Below are 12875 nucleotides of genomic sequence, written 5' to 3'. Positions count from 1 at the left end.
TGCTTCATTTTGGACATTGTGAGCTGTACAAAGACAACATTGACAATTTGGACAAAGTACCTTGAGTCAATCTTATGCTATTTTATTACACAAGCAATCAAAATTGCTTCTCTTTCTTGGGAAAATTTCATTTACCTTTCTTTTTTTTTTTCTTTTTTTTTTTTTGTTTGAGTGTAGGTTTGGGAAGCTAAGTAACTCTGGTTTTTTTAGAACGGACAGAAGTCCTGTCCTGAGCAACGCTCTCAGGCTGAACACTGGGGAGCCCAGAGGGAAAACAGGGCTGCCTGTGCCCCACTGCAGTCAGACCTGCTGGTCCCACACAGTTGCCCTTTGCTTATTTCACCTTCCTCTAGTACAGGATGTACAAATTTAAAATTGCATTTAAAAAGAAACGTGGCCTTTTTGAAGACTCCAGTTCCAAAATCAATCTCTCCAACTCTTCTCTCTTTCCCTGTGCAGCTGGACAAGATGGGATACCAAGGGTTGCTCTGGCTCTCTGCTGCCTGGAGTTGTGCCTGCTGGGAGCTGTTTCTCTCTATCCAAGCCTTGTCCCTGCCAGTGCTGCCAGAGCCCAGCCCAGCCCTGGGGGCTCAGCTCTGCCCTGCAGACCCCTCCCAGCACAGGGCACTGCCCAGGGGCATCTCCCTGGCAGCAGGGCCTTAAGGGCAGGCCAGACAAACAGAGATGCTGCAAGCCAAGGTGCTGCTGCTGCTGTGTGTAGGGAGAGGAGGCTGGGGAGGCACTTTCTGAGGGAGATCTGAGGCCCATCTGCTGATGCCCAGGCTGACAGTGCAGGAGGCTCAGTGACACAGCCAAAGCTGGCAGCCCCTTTCCCTTCCCTTTAGGAGAAAGCTGAGAGCAGCCCTGGCCATGCAGCACCATCTCCAGAGCAGGAGGAATCTGCCCTGATGGGGGTGGCTCCTTGCACCTGGAACTTCTCCCCTGCAGCGTCCATGGGGAGCTGCCAGGCAGGCTGAGAGCTGCCCCTGGCAGGTGGCACATGCCCTGGGCTGGCCAAGAGCCCTGAGGGCTGCAGGAGATGCTCTGCAGGACAGCCCTGGGCAGCCCTGGCTGCAGCCCCAGCTTCAGCCCCTGCAGCCGTCCCTGGCAGCAGGAGCCGTCCTGCCCTGTCCCTCTGACGGTGCCCAGGGCAGCCCCGCTCTGCAGCACATCCTCCTCCTCCTCCTCCTGCTCCTCCTCCTCCTCCTGCTCCTCCTCCTGTGCCACAGAGAAACTGGGAGAGTCCTCCTGACACATCCCCCAGGCTCTGGGGTGTGCTGGCTTCAGGAGATCCCTCCAGGAGCACAGGGGACATTGCCCTGCACTCACACACTCACCATGCACAGGGCTGTGAAGATCTTTCCCCAGGTGAAGTCTCAGCTCAATGTCTTCCCAATCCTGATTGCCTTCAGCCTGTCTCTGCCTGGCTCCTGTGCCCTCAGTGCCTGCAGGCAGAGCCCTCAGCCCTGCTGGGCTGGGAGAGGAGCTGGCCCTGGAAGAGCTGTTCCTTTAAAGCTCAGCAGCACAGACACAGCACAAGGACTTTAATGAGCCTCTTGGGGATTTGGTGTTGTTTACATCAGACTCAGTCCCTGAGAGAGTGATCAAAAAACTTCTCAAGAATTCAAATTTAAATTGAAACTTCAAAGTTTCTTAAAGTTTTAATGGGTCCCACTGAGGGACACGACTGAGAAAGTGTCCCCAGGTTCCAGTTAGAGCAGAACACTGGAGGCAGTGATGACAGCTGGGGACAAACAAGGCCAAGGTGTCTCTGGTGCTGAGCAAAGCTGGATGTGTTTGAGGAATGCCAAGGGCCAAGGCCTGAGCCCCAGGGCCTGGCCAGGCAGATCCTGTCCCTCCCTCCTTGCTCAGGGCTCTTGCCGGGATGGGCTCTGGCATGTGGGGATGTGCAATGCCAAGGGCAGGAGCATGGGGTGGCCCCTGCCAGGCTGCTGAGCAGGGACAAGGAGGCCATGAGGCCCCAGGCCTGCAAGGGTCACTTGTCTCCTGCTCCTGCCTCAGTGCTTTCCTTTTTATGGAAAAGAACCATCCCTCCTTCCCAGGCACCCTTGGTGGGAAAACAGGACTCCCATACAACTCACCAATATGATTAAGCTGAAGCCATTGATTGTTTACATTATGCACTTATTTATGCATTCTAACTCTACTGCAAACACTGATCACGCATCTCTTCTTTGGTACCTCTCTCTTGTCCTTGTGTTCTGCACTCACTTCTCTGGGTATGTGATTGGTTACAGTCCAGGTGGTTCACAGCCCTCTGTTATCTAGTTCTTGTGGTCTTGGCATTCTGTTTCTCAGCATTTTCTTTCTTCATTTAGCACACTTTATGTCTTAGTAACTGTGGGATCTCAGCACATCTTGGTGAATTCCAGAGGGCTCTGATAAGAAGAACTACAAGCAATATGGCTGGTGCACAGTGTGGCCTAAGTTGTTCAGATACATTGCTACAACTCCCCCTTCTTCTTCTTGCACCAGCCAAACCCTTTTCACTGTATTTTCTACCAAGTGGGTCACCAATATCACTATGCATGGAATAGCTCAAAGCAATATAATAATAACTACTAGTAATAACAAAGCTCCCTTTAAGGTATCTTTCAATCATCCAGTTCTTCCCCATCCCTCAAACCATTCATCCAAGCCCCAATCATTCAGAGTCAACTTCTTCATGTTGTCTTGTAGTTGTTTGAGTTTCCTGTGAAAGGATGTAGACTGGCCAGAGAGATTCATACAACACATTCCTTCAAAATCCTCACACCTGTGCCCATGTGCTAACAGCAAAAAATCTATAGCAGCTCTATTTTGCAGTGTGCCATGTTTAGTACTATCTACATCAGTGAGCATTTGATTTAAAATTGCTGAACTTGTGTTCAGTGTGGGAATCCACAAAATCAGAGGGTTTTTGGGAAAGCTGCAAAAGGCAGGCCTCAGAGACAGCAGGACTGTGATTAGAGCTAAGCAGTAGCCATGAGATTGGTCAGCAGAAAAATTATTGAAAAAGTAGAAAAGCAAGGACAAATAGAACAATGGTCTGTGTATTAACGCTTGTCTAGAAAAACTCTCTAATCTACAGAAAAGTTTTTCTAGCAAGAGATTAGGAAGTTTGAAGCTTAATAATGGAGCTCTGTGCATTGTGTTTGAAGGCTTACAAGCAGGTATTGTATTGAAAATAAGCAAGCATTGTTTTAACCAAAGCTACATGTGCTTATCGTGGTTGGATAGAACTACTGTCAATATGCTTTTGCTTTGTGGGATTGGTCAAAAAACTTTTAAAGTAAGTTGTAACATTGAGTTCTTTGTCTGCTGCCAAGGACACGAGCTGCTGGCATCTTCCCATTGTCATAACCATGTAATGAGACTGATGCTGGAAAATAAAACAGCTCAAGGCACGTTCCACAGCAGCCCTGTCCCATTTGTGATTTGTACATAGCCCCTGGCTCTCTCTATACAAGACAGACTGTGCAAAGTACTTTATGCTATGAATTTCATGCATTGCTCTCAAAAAGAACCAAACCCCCGTCTTAAGGCACTTTCAAAACAACATGTACACACACCTCAAAGAAAGACCTCCAGTACTTGACAGAATCATGAATCTAAAATTATTGAAGGGCCACACCCTCTCATTATGTGGGGGAGAGGATATGCTTGTGTTTCTACAGATACAGGATCCCGGTGGATTCCCAGAAGATTTATCAGTAGACCACAGATCTGAAGACGACCCCTCGAATGAACACCAAGTCAGCTCCCTCTTCCACCACGCCACAGAAGCAGCTTTGTCTTGGAGATGAAGAAAAAAGAAATTCATATATCCAAACATTGTGGCAAGGACACTCATCGCACGTAGATACATCCCACTGATAACATCCATGTCAATCTCAAACGCAGACACACCCCTGCCTTTTCCACCATCCCTCTACCAGTGACCCTTTATCCCTACCCCCTCCATCTTTCCCCTCTTGAAACTGCTCCTTTTTCCCTCCCTCAAACTTCCCTTTAAAAAGAGAAGGGCGTGATTGGGAGGAGTTGGGAAGAACTATAGGAGGAACTTAAAAATATTTAAGAATGTCTTAAAATAGGGCAACTAATGTGTGTTTTTACCATACACAAGTGAAAACTACCCAGTGGGAAAGAAGAAGTATGATTCTTTCTGTGACACCCTCCAGGGCACCCCACAGCAGTACCAGTGCCATCGTTGTCATCGTCTTTATCAGCGCCCTCATCTGTATCCAAGTGACCACCGGCTGGATCGTCCCTCAGCCAAAACAAAACATCTGGGTCACTTTGGCAAAGCCATTAAAGCAAGACAATCTTTGCATGGCCATTGGAATCATAGACGGTCCGCTCTTAACATGCCTGGTGGGAGTCCCCCTGTCACCAAACGACCGCCCGTCTGTAGGTAAGAAACCCAACCCCATGGACACCCGGGACGAATGGATGAAGATCCTCCCACACCATGTCTCCACAGGGCTTGCTTTTCCAGGCCCAGGATGGTGTTCTGCGCAGTGGTGTGAGGCACAGGGTCGGTCTCCAACCATCCCGTGGTGGCTTCCACCATGGTCAGCACACAGCGCTTGCCCTGGCGTGTCTGGGGCAGTGGGATGGAGTCAATCTGCCAGGCCTCCCCATAATTGTACTTGGACCCCCGCCCACCGTGCCACAGGGGCTTCACCTGCTGGGCCTGCTTGATGGCAGCACACGTCTCACAGTCATGGATAACCTGAGAAATACTGTCTATGGTTAGATCCACCCCTCGGTCTCGTGCCCACTTACAGGTGGCATCTCTGCCCTGATGACCTGAGGCATCATGGGCCCATTGAGCTGGGAACAACTCCCCCGTATGTTGCCAATCTAAGTCTATCTTTGGCACCTCTATCTTTGCAGCCTGACCTACCTGCTCATTGTTTTGGTGTTCCTCACTAGCCCAACTCTTGGGGACATGGGCATCTACATGGCAGACTTTCACAGGCAGCTTCTCCAACCAAGAAGCAATGTCTTTCCATTCATCAGCAGCCCAGATTGCTTTTCCTCTATGCTGCCAGTTGGACTTTTTCCAGCTTTCCAGCCAGCCCCACAGATCATTGGCTACCATCCATGAATCGATATAAAAGGTATCGTTTTGGCCCCTTCTCTCTTTCAGCAATGTCCAGGGCCATCTGAATGGCTTTGAGTTCAGTAAATTGACTTGATCCACCTTCTCCTTTGGTAGCTTGTGCAATCTGTCGTGTGGGGCTCCATACAGCTGCTTTCCATTTCCAGTTCATCCCTACAATGGGACAGGAACCGTCAGTGAAAAGAGCGTAGCGTGTTTCCTCTGCTGGTAGTTGGTTGTACGGTGGAGCTTCCTCAGCCCATGTCACTTGTACCTGCTCCTCTTTGTCAGTGAGACCAAAGTTTTCACCTTCCCGCCAGTTTGTATTTATCTCCAAAATCCCAAGGCAATTCAGGTTTCCAATGCAGGCACGCTGTGTGATCAGAGCAATCCATTTGCCCCATGTGGTGTCAGTGGTGTGGTGGGTACAGAGAACCTTTCTTTTAAACATCCACCCCAGCACCAGTAGTCGGGGTGCCAGGAGGAGTTGTGCTTCTGTGCCAATCACCTCCGAGGTCCCTTGAACTCCTTCACAGGCGGCCAAGATTTCCTTCGCAGTGGGAGTGTAGTTGGCTTTGGATCCTCTGTAACTTGGGCTCCAGAATCCCAGTGATCGGCCTTGAGTCTCCCCAGGCACCTTCTGCCAAAGGCTCCAGGACAAGCCATTGTTCCTGGCTGCAGAGTAGAGCACGTTCTTCACCTCTGCTCCTGTCCTGACTGAGCCAAGGGCTACTGCATGAGCGACCTCCTGTTTGATCTGAGCAAAGGCTGGTTGCTGTTCAGGGCCCCAGTGGAACTCGTTCTTCTTGCAGGTGACCAGGTGGAGAGGGCTCACAATCTGGCTGTACTCAGGAATGTGCATTCTCCAAAAACCTATGGCTAAGAAAGCTTGTGTTTCCTTCTTGCTGGTTGGTGGAGACATTGTTGTGATCTTAGTGATGACCTCAGTGGGAATCTGACGCCATCCATCTTGCCACTTCACTCCCAGAAGCTGGATCTCTCAGGTGGGTCCTTTGACTTTGCTCTTCTTGATGGTGAAGCCAGCTTCCAGCAGAATCTGGATGATTCTCTCTCCTTTCTCAAACACTTCCATTGCCGTGTTCCCCCACATAATGATGTCCTCGATGTACTGCAGGTGTTCTGGAGCCTCACCCTTTTCCAGCGCAGCCTGGATCAGTCCATGGCAGATGGTGGGGCTGTGCTTCCACCCCTGGGGCAGTCGGTTCCAGGTGTACTGCACGCCCCTCTAGGTGAAAGCAAACTGAGGCCTGCATTCTGCTGCCAGAGGAATGGAGAAAAACGCGTTAGCAATGTCTATAGTGGCAAAGCACTTTGCTGCCTTGGACTCCAGCTCGTACTGGAGCTCCAGCATGTCCGGGACAGCTGCGCTCAGCGGTGGAGTCACTTCATTCAAGCCACGATAGTCCACAGTCAATCTCCATTCTCTGTCAGACTTGCACACAGGCCAGATGGGGCTGTTGAAGAGTGAGTAGGATTTGCCGAGCACCCCTTAGCTCTCCAGCTCACGGATCCTTCTGTGGATGGGGATCACGGCATCTCAATTTGTTGCTATTTCACCATGACTTGGCATTTTTCTATCTTTAAGCCTCTTCCCTCCACAGAGCCCTAGCAGGCTCGGAGCCTGCCACAGATCACGGCATCTCAATTTGTTCAACGCTGCCAGTGGTGCACCGTCGAGGTGACAATTGGTACTCGTTGCTCTTCCACCCTCAGGAGTCCTACTGCAGATGAGTTTTCTGCTAGTCCGGGCAAGGTGTTCAACTGCTTAATGTTCTCTGCCTCTACTGCAGCTATTCCAAAAGCCCACCCGAGTCCCTTGGGGTGTTAATGAAGCCATTCTGGAAGAAGTCTATGCCCAGAATACACGGGGCCTCTGGGCCAGTCACAATAGGATGTTTCTGCCACTCCTTCCCAGTCAGGCTCACCTGGGCTCCCAACAGGGTCAATTGCTGTGATCCCCCCGTCACCCCAGCAATGGAAACAGGTTCTGCCCCCCATGTCCCGATGGCATTAGGGTACACTGCACACCACTATCAACTAAGGCGTTGTATTTTTGTGGCTCTGATGTGCCAGGCCAATGGATCCACACCATCCAGAAAATCCGGTTTTGCTGTGCCTCTCCCTGGCTAGAGGCAGGACCCCCCTAGCCCTGGTTATTATTTCTTTCCTGGGCATACATGGTAGAGGTTCCTTCAAGGGGATCTGACAGATCACACCTGGCAGCTCGGTCATGGGAGGTTGGGGTTTCCTTCACTTTAGTGGAACTCCCTCAGTTAGTGTTGCCCTCCTTGAGCTGATGCACCCGTGCTGCCAGGAGAGAAGTGGATTTCCCATACCACCTTCCCATGTCTTCCCTATGGTCACGCAGGAAGAACCACAGGTTGGCTCATTGGGTGTACCCTCTCTCTCTAGCTGGGGGATGTTGGGCTCTGACTTTGGGGCCTGTAACCTGCACTGGTGCCAAATTGATCTTCCTCACCTCCTCCTTCATTTCTCTCATTGTAGGAAACATATGTTTGTGCTTTTCTTGTGAGCCAGCGAAGGCTTCCTGAAGATCAGGAAAGCCCGTATCTCTCTGGAGGAAAATACCAAAGCTGTGGGGCCATCTCTGCGTCTCTGCTGCTCTCCAGGCTTCTGGGAAAACGCTGCTTTGTGTGGCCAAGTTCCTGAAGAGGAAGGATCTTGAAAGACTGGTGAAGAGCCAGAATCTGTTGAAGTTCAGCGAGTGCCTGGTAAGGAGCGCCTGGAAGCCCCAGCCTCAGCCCAGAGAAGCCCCCTAAGGGCGGTGCAGGCAGCGCCCGGCCCAGGGGCTGAGCCCGCGCCAAGCCTTCCCTCCTGCCGCTCTCTCCAGCTGGCAGAGGACAGGAACAGAGCGGCCGAGCACCTGCGCCGGGCCCTGCCCTACCTGCAGAGCCCACAGGAGTCCCTGCGAGAGGCGGCCATCAGGTTCACCGGTGAGCCACGAGCCCGGGCTCCCTCCCCGGCCCGGCCCGCCGCAGCTCGGCCCCAGCCCAGCCTGCTGCCCCGGCAGCGCCGGCCGGGCCCAGCGCCGTGGAGCCCCGGCTGGCCTGGGCATTGCTGCTGCCGCCCTCTGGCAGCCGTGCCCTGGGGCGGCAGCGTGCGCCAAGGGCCGGGCTGAGCCCTGCCGGGCCAGCAGCCCGTGTGGCCACAGTGCCGGCAGCGCCGCTGGCAGGGAGCTGTGCCGCTGGCGCCCTCACAGGCTCTGTGTTCACAGGGATGGCTGTGCGGCACCTGAGGGGGAAGAAGGAAGAGCTCCGGCTCATCTGCAAGGGTGAGTGAGGCCAGCGGGAGCTGCCGGGGGAGCTGCAAGCCCTGCCCCGGCTGCCGAGGGCTCTGCTCCCTGTGCGCACCAGGGCCGGCGTGGGCAGAGCACACGGAGATTTCAGGGCCACCCGGGGCATTTGTGGCCAGCAGCTTCGGGCTGGTCCCCTTGGTGCCTGCTCCCTCCTGGCCATGGCTAGAGCCGGCTGCCATGGCCCTGCCAGGGCGCTCTCCTCGGCTCCCCGCAGATGCGGCATCTGACCATGGCTCTGTCCCTCTCTCTTTCAGCCCTTCAACACCTGACGGAGGACACCAGCAGTGCTGTGTCAGACGTGGCACTTGCAACTATGCATGTCTTCCAGGCACTGCAGAGTGAGCCATATTCCGTCTTCCAGAGGCTGCAAGATCAGCTCCGCAGGGCATGGAGGACTTGGCCTCGTCTCTCAGGGCTCGGCTGGCTGCGCTGCTGCAGCTCTGCAGAGAGCTGATGCCAGAGGCTCTGTCTGCTGGGACCACCTGAGGCAGCGGGAATTTTCCATTTCTTTCAGATTGTTCTGTTCTTCTGTTTGGTTTTTCTTTAGTATATGAATATAGAGTTTGTTAGAATACCCAGACTCCCAGGAGCTTTCTTTTGCTACCCAGGCTCTGCAGGGCTTAGGGGAAGAGGGGGACAAGGGTGCCTGGGCTCGGCCAGCTGCCCAGGCATGCAGTGTTGCAGGGAAAATGGCCAGAAGCCCCTTGGCCTTTGGTGGTTCTGTGGAAGCTTTTGTGCTGGTGACAGAGCAGCTGGGCAGGGGCCAGAGCTGCAGGGATCCCTGTGAGAGCGGTGCCTGGAGATGGCCACAAGCCCTGTGCCAGGCAGGAAGCGCCCTCTGTGTCCTCCTGCCCGTGTGCTGCTGGCTGGATTGCTGAGGGCTCCCAGGTGCCTTTGGATGGGGCTCCTCTGGAGCTGCTGTGGGGCTGCGGCGCTGCTGCCGGGCAGCTTGGCTGGGCTGGGGGAGGTCCTGAGGGGATTGGGCCATGAACGGATGAGGGGCCAGGAAGCTCTCACAGGTTTCGGCAGTGGGAAGGCATGAGGTGGATGTGTGAGGGAGTGGGTGGCTGTAACGTTGGCTGGTGGGGAATTGGGTTGGGGACAGAGAGAGTACTCACCCCGATGTTCATGTGGCAAACAGAGAGCATTTATTCTCAATCCCTTCCTTCTAAAGGGCCTTTGAAAAACCCAGTCTGGAGTCCCTGCGAGCGGCGGCCATCAGGTTCATGGGTGAGCCATGAGCCCGGGCTCGTGGCTCACCCTCAGTCAATTTCATTGCTCTGATCTCTATGCCTTGTCAGATTCTGGCCAGTGAAATGCTGCAGCCCTGGGAGAGATGTGACTGGGCGAGGCCCCTGGCAGTCAAACCAGGGCTGGTACATTCACACAGCACGAGCCAGCCTGCACTGTGACACACGGCAACAGAGTGCAAGGCACAGCTCCGGGTGCTCCCCAGGAACCTCAGCTCTGGGAGCACTGTCTGCCCCAAGCTCCAGGGGCTGCAGTGGGAGCCCGGCTGGGCTCTGCCCTGGGGCCATCCTGCAGGGACAGCTGGACACAGGGAGCATTCCCTTGCCACAAACAGCCAGGCCAGGGCTTAGGGGCAGCTGCTGCAGCCCGGACTGCACTGTTGTGTGCTGTGCTCTGGGGCTGGGGCTCCCCGCACAGGGCACTGGGCTGGTGTGCCACAGGAGACACAGAAGCTTCAGCTTCAGCCTAGGCTGTGCTGGATGTGCTCAGAGCTGGGTCCAAGCTTTCCCATCAATTCCCTGTTTTGGAGGAGAGCAGGAGAGCAGGACATGTGCCACCTCCTTATCAGCTGCCAGAGCAGGATACCCACGAGCCCGCTGCTGTCTCCCAGCACTGGGATTCCCCCCGTGGCCAGAGATGAGGATCCACCTTGAGAGAGCCCTTGTGGCAGCAAGAGCTGATGGTCCCAGCTGATGTTCTGGCCCCTCCTGAAAGGGTGCTCCCCACAGACCATCTGGTGCAGCAGGATGCCCAGGGACCAGACGGTAGCTGGCTTGCCATAGTACCAGCTAAAGTGGGTCCATTCCGGGGGGCTGTATGACCGTGTTCCTATGGAATACAGATGGAGTTCAGCAGGGGGATGCTGCTGCTCCCAGAGCCTGGCCCCAGCATCCCTGGGCGTGCGGGGGCTGCCCCAGTGGCACACGGGGTGACCCACTGCCCTCTTGCCAGCACCTGGGACTTGTGTACAGACTTGGGGTTGGGAAAGAAGCCACTGGTTCTGGAAGAGGGCAGCGAAAGCCCTGGCAAGGCCCGACCATAATAAGAACCCACTCAGTGCTGGTGAAATTATCCCTGCCTGCATTGCCCCAAAAAACATTATCAACCCAAAACAGACCAGGTGAGTGGAGCAGTCCAAGCCCTTTCTCACCTGAACACCAAACTGGCTGGGGCACAGGTTCCGCTTCCCCCTCTCTGCTACCTTTACCCACGGGTGTTTTTGTTGGGCTGGCTGCCCCAGCCCCAGTTCCGGGCAGAGTGGCTGGCAAAAGCTGCCAGCAGGGCTGGAAGCTGGCTCCCTACTCAGCCCTGCTCAAAAGCAACTCAGCTGAAGACTCAGTGCCATGAAGGGCAGCAAAAGAGAGAATCCCTGCTGCCACACCCATCTTGGGCTGTGAGATGTTGGGCCATGAGATGCCCAACATGGGCATCTCATGGACCAGGAGCACACCCCTGCATGGGCTCACCTGCAAAGTGAGTGTAGGCTGTCTCTTGCACGTAGGTGCCACAGCCAAAGTCAATCAATTTGGCCTGCACGATGTGCAGGTCAAGCACAATGTTCTCTGGTTTGATGTCCCTGTGCAGGACCCCGCAGCTGGTGCAGTGCCGCACGGCCTCCAGCACCTGGCGGAACAGCTCCCGCGCCACCTCCTCGGGCAGGAACCCCTGTGCCCCAATGAAATGCTGCAGGTCCTGACACCACTCTGGGCGCTCCAGCACCATCACAATGTCGTTGGGGAGCTCAAGGCACTCCAGAGCTGGACCACACCAGGGAAGCCAGTGGACACCTTGGCCAGCAGCACGATCTCCAGGGGTGCGCTGGTGCCATCGGGCTGCGGGAGGAGCACGATGCCCTCAGTGGGGCCGATGCCGTGCCGGGGCTCGGGGAGCCCTCAGCCAGCCCGGGATGCTCTGCGCCCTGCGCTGGCCCCACGCCCGCTCTCCCTCGGGGCGTCCTGGCGGCTTCCACCCTGCCGGGGCTCGGCTCATCCCCGCCTGGCACGGCCCGGCTGCTGCCGCTGGCCCCGCTCACTCACCAGCTCGCCCCAGTGCCGGACGCGCTTCCGTGGCACCCTTTTGATGGCCACCTGCAAGCCAAGGGCAGCAGCAGGCTCAGCTCGCCACCTGCGCTACCCAGCCCCATCCTCTGCCCTCCTCCTCGTCTGCCCCCTCCTCCTGTGCCCACCGCCGGCCCCGCCGCTCACTGGGGCGCCATCCGAGAGCCACGTGGCCGCGAAGATGCTGCCGAAGCCGCCGGGCCCCGGCAGCGAGCCCAGCCTGTCCTGCTCCTTCAGACCCTGCTACGCCTTCCCTGCCGGCGGGACGCGGCTGTCAGCGCTCGGCCCGGGGCCAGCAAGGGCCCCCGAGCGCCCCTCAAGCGCCCCGGGCCGGCCATGCCCAGGCGTTCGCTCCCGGGAACGGGACAGCCGCGGCTCGGGGCCGGCGGCCGCGCTGCCGAGCAGCGGAGCTCGGGCCGGGCAAGCCGCAGCGGAGGCGGCAGGAGCGGCCGCGCCGCCTGTGTCCTCCACGGGCCCTGGGAGGAGCTGGGGACGGGGCCGGGGCCGGGCTCGGGCCAGGTGGAGCCAAAGGGAGGCGATGCCGCCCCAGCCCCAGGCACTGATGCCCGCCCAGCAGCGCCACCGCCAGCACAGCCAGAGCTGGCTGGAGGCGAGACCGCGGCGGGACGCCCGGGGCCGGGCACGGGGCAGCCCCGCCTGGGTCTGGGGGCATGGCCCGGACGGGCATGGGGAGAGAGAGAGACTGGGAGAGGAGGGGACACCGGAAAAGGGAGAGCGGGACAGGGTGCAGGACTGCGGGAGAGGCGAAGTGAGAGGGAGTCAACAAAGTCGCTTCTTTCGCTGCTTTCGCTGCCGCTGCAACTGAAGCTCTGGGGCCGTTTGTCCCCGTGTCCGTTTGTTCCCGTGTCTGTTTGTCTGCTGCCCGCTCGCCCCCGCTCCGAGCCCCGCGCTCCCTGGGGGCAGCAGCCCCTGAGCCTGTCCAAACATGGGAACTTGGCCGAGTTCAGCCAAGACCCAGAGTCTGGACTCCTGCACAGCAGCACAGGAATCCCCTCAGTTGCTGCTGTGCATTGTCCCAGCTGAGGGTCCAACACTATTGGAGCGCATTCCCTGAATGCAGAATTTGTACCTGACCCAAGCACTGCACTTACCTCTCCAGCAT

At 56.2% G+C, this 12875-nt stretch overlaps 1 pseudogene; it reads right to left on the bottom strand.

Moving 5' to 3' along the window:
* Positions 1-6353: 6353 nt before the first annotated feature.
* Positions 6354-12875, bottom strand: LOC139603648 (serine/threonine-protein kinase pim-3-like; annotated as a pseudogene).

The sequence above is a fragment of the Agelaius tricolor genome, unplaced genomic scaffold, assembly GCF_023055355.1.
Source record: "Agelaius tricolor isolate 1412-34295 unplaced genomic scaffold, bAgeTri1.0.p SCAF_40, whole genome shotgun sequence".
NCBI lineage: Eukaryota > Metazoa > Chordata > Aves > Passeriformes > Icteridae > Agelaius > Agelaius tricolor.
This window is presented reverse-complemented; position numbering and strand designations above follow the sequence as displayed.